The 3964-nt window shown below is 42.8% G+C and overlaps 1 non-coding gene across 1 annotated transcript; it reads right to left on the reverse strand.

The window, feature by feature from the left end:
- Window positions 1-3635: 3635 nt before the first annotated feature.
- Window positions 3636-3743, reverse strand: LOC112083741. The gene has a single exon (XR_002897871.1). It is a non-coding gene; the product is annotated as a small nucleolar RNA R71 (small nucleolar RNA).
- Window positions 3744-3964: the final 221 nt, after the last annotated feature.

Raw genomic sequence — 3964 nt, forward strand, 5'->3', positions numbered from 1 at the left:
AGGTATTCTCTCTTCTTTCTCTCCCTTCTCTTTCTCGATTTTTTTTTTTAGCTCTCTTTCTCTTTTTTTTTGAGCCGCCGCCCCACCTAGGGTTTTACTCGGGGTGCGGCAGATCGTTTGATGTTTCCGATCTGTCCGAGAATTTTCCGATCCGCCATCACGGTCCCCGATCCTCCTCCGAAATTCTCCAGATTCGATCTGTTCTTCGATTTTCGCCCGACCCAAAGACGCGATGTCATTCCGAACCCAGCCAGAAGCTTTTACCGATTCGGCTGATTCCGCAAACTCTGTTTCGTGCCAAGGTCAGCTGAACTTTTCGCCGAGCCCGATTGGTGTCTCTCCTCGACATTCCGAAGCGAAGTATCTTTCCGACGACATAAAACTCGAGCCTGAAGACTTCGATTTCGACCCTGCCAAGGCCAGACGAGAACTCGAGGTCGCGATGTCGAGGCTCGGGATGAGTTCCTCGAAACGTCGGAATTCTCGGAGAGGAAAAAAGAAGAGGAAACCGGATCCTCCTGGCTCGTCCCTGTCGACTGAAGAATCGTTGCAAAGATTGAGGCAACGCTGTAGATTTCCGAGGCTGTCGAGTTTGTTGCGCCCAAGCCTTTCGACCGAGCCGATGATCCACCGCCGAACCATTTTACGGTTTATGAATGCTTTTTCGAGCTGTGCTATTTAAGGTTTCCCATACCTGAAACGATTTTACGCTACCTTTGGTTACACGGGATTTCACTTGGTCAGATCATGCCGCGAGGTCTTCGGCATAAGATCGGGATTTTGGTCTGCGGCTACGAATGCGGCATCGAAATCGGGGTCGACCATCTGCGCAACTTTTTGGAAATTCGCCGATCTTCCAAACCGGGGAAGTATTATATTTAGAATAAGAGAATTTGGAGAATAATCGGGGATTTCCCAAGCAAGGATGATGCCTGGGATGATCATTTCTTCTATGTTCCCGTGGACGAGGCTACCGTTGGGAACGATTTACTTAATTTAACCAAGACGGATTGGGGAGCACTTGGTAGTTTGCTCGTAGTTCTTGGTCGATTCGCACTTTATTTCTGTTACTAACGTTTGTTGTTTTTCTTTTTATATCTGAAGTTCGCGATCCACTTCCGCCGGTTCCCGAAGATATCGCTCAAACCATGGATGTTCTCGCGACTAGGAGGGTGAGCTGGAAAAAGCACTTTTCTTTTGCGAGAGTTGAAAAAGCGAGAGCTTTATTCGCTGGTGCTCCAGTTAGTCCCGATTCGTCTGCTTCTTCCATTGATACGACCGAGAGAATGGTTCGAATGTCAATTTGAGACAAGAAGGAAAAAGCCGAGAGGGAGAAAGCGAGCCGAGCCCAGGAAGCGGAGACGTCGACTGTTCATCCCGAGCCGAATCTTTGATAACACCGTATTTTGACAACTTTTATGTATCATAATTATGTCTTATGCAGGTGTTTTAACTCTGTTTTCAATGGTTTTTAAAGTGTTTTCAATGTTTTAGAGTTTCAAAAGACTTTACAGGAAACTTGGGCAAAAGATATGCAATTTGGAACAAATGAGCAATTTTGGATAAATGCAGACCGTGAGAAGTATGACAAGCGATTAAGACCTTCTACCGTCTGATCACCCCCAAAATTTGAGACAACATAGAGGATCCAACCAGCTTTCTAATGCACTTGGTTTGGATACAATCCAACGGTTAGATCTTCAGATACTCCAGATGCATGAATGACAGAAAATGCAGTTCCGGAAGAGAGCAAGTGCCGGGACCGCGGCCAACACCCATTTTCCCGCGGGTAGAGCCACCGCGACCGCGGACTTTGGTCGGTCACTTTCCCGTCAACTTAATTAAAGCCCAGATCAATTCCTTTCGTTATTTTTGAAGCCCTAAGTGTCCAGAACCACCCCAGAAGCTATAAATACCCCCTTTAGGTCATTCTAAAGAGGGGAATCGAAGGAGAGACAAACTTAGAGAGAGAGATAGAGATTTTCGGCTTCTAAACCCTAGGAGGCCGCCGCCCTTGGAGGAGGAGCCGCCGCTGGAGGAAGACATCGCGCCTCCATCGTCGCTTCCGTTCTTCGTTCTTCTTCCTTCTAGTCTTTAGTTTCCTGCACTTTTAATTTCGTTTATGATTCTTTGTTACAATATGTTTGAGTAGTTACCCAGTTGGGTTTAAAGGGATTTTTCAAAGGGAATTTCATGTGTCTTTGATTATGAATCGATAGATTTAGGATTTATAATCTTTTAGATGTTCTTCGTTTGCCTTTAATCTTACTGCGTGATTCTTTGCTGGCCACTTAGAAGCCGATCTGACATGATATGTTGCGAAAGCTTTCATTGATTGTCTGAACTAGGGTGAAACGAGCAATTTTTCTATAGGAGTGGAAACCTACCTGTAGTTGAGTTGTGAATATTGATGAGTCTTGTCCTGCTATTGCATCTTCTCCCTTCCAGAATCAGAGTGGAAACCTACTGATTAGGGTTGCGAGAGATAGTTGTTTAGTGCTGCGAAAATAGGCTATTCATACTTCCGTGTCTCGAGTTCTAGAACATACGTAGTTGATTACCTTTATCACTTGTTTAAAATCGACATAGCTTAGTCCATGAACCCCTGCGAAACCCCTTGAGCCCCAACGTTTTTCTTTCATTGCTTACAACCTTAGATTTCCATTCTACTTTTTTTATTCGCTTTTACTTGCTCCAATTCGCCTCTTGTTTAAATCGCTTACTACTTGCTTTACATGCTTTCGTTTTTGTCAATTGATCTTTAGTTTTTACTTGCTTTCTAGTTTAGATTTAGTGACAACCAAAAACCAAAACCAAAACCTGTTTAGTTCTAATCTGATTTAAGCGTTGCAGTGAATTCGTACTGAAACAACTAAGTCTCTGTGGATCGATACCCTAAGTACTACAGCGCACATCTGTGCACTTGCAGACATTTAGGGGTTATAAATTTAAAACCTGAAGCTTAGTAAAACGAAAACAACAAACCCCGATTTTGCTCGCAATCAAGTTTTTGGTGCCGTTGCCGAGGACTTTGATTTGTTTCGTTGCGAATCCCAGCTTAAATCCATTAGAACACTTGTTTATTTTTACTTTTTCTTTTGAATTTTTCAGGTTTCTCTGAGATGAGAGACCGGGAAACATGTTCCCGGAACTCTTGGTGATCCACCAAATCGTGTGGATGGTGATCCAAGCGATGATGACCTGACTGATGATGAGTTTGAAGAACCGATTTATAATGACAATGAGCTGATCGGATCGGTCAAACACAAAGATGATGATGAACTGATTGGAAGTTTTGATTCACTCGAGAAATTCTTGGGAGATCGAAGAACTATTCAACCAGCCTTACCTGAGGATGGCAAAACCGAAATTAAGGTACCACATATCCATTTAGTTCAACAAAATCAATTCCATGGTTATTCATTCGAAAACCCGATAGACCATATCGAGACTTTCGAAGAATTATGTGCAACCATTACAGCAAATGGGGATTACCACAAGTGTAGTCTTTTCCCATTCTCTCTTAGAGATAAGGCCAGCAAATGGCTAAAATCTTTGCTACCTGCTTCACTAAAAACGTGGGCAGCGTGTAGAACAGCTTTCCTAAATCGTTTTTACACTAGAAATCGTTCAAATCTCTTGAGAAAGAAGATAAGAACTTTTAAACAAAAAGAAGATGAAGATCTTTTAGAAACTTGGGAAAGATTTAGGGAATACCAAAGAGATTGTCCACGCCATGGATATGCCGAGGAATACCTGCTAGGTATCTTCTATCGCGGTATAACTCCAGAGTTACGACACTCTTTCGACATAGCAAGTAATGGGGATTTCACAACTAGATCTGTAGAAGATGATCACGTTTTCATTAAAAATTTAGGAAAAAATCAAATAACCTTTGGTAATTCTGCACTTCTTGAGAAGAAAGAAGAAATTTCGGAAGTTATAAAGTGTCTCCGTCACATAA

This window comes from Eutrema salsugineum, unplaced genomic scaffold (genome assembly GCF_000478725.1).
Source record: "Eutrema salsugineum unplaced genomic scaffold, Eutsalg1_0 scaffold_6, whole genome shotgun sequence".
Taxonomy (NCBI): Eukaryota; Viridiplantae; Streptophyta; class Magnoliopsida; order Brassicales; family Brassicaceae; genus Eutrema; species Eutrema salsugineum.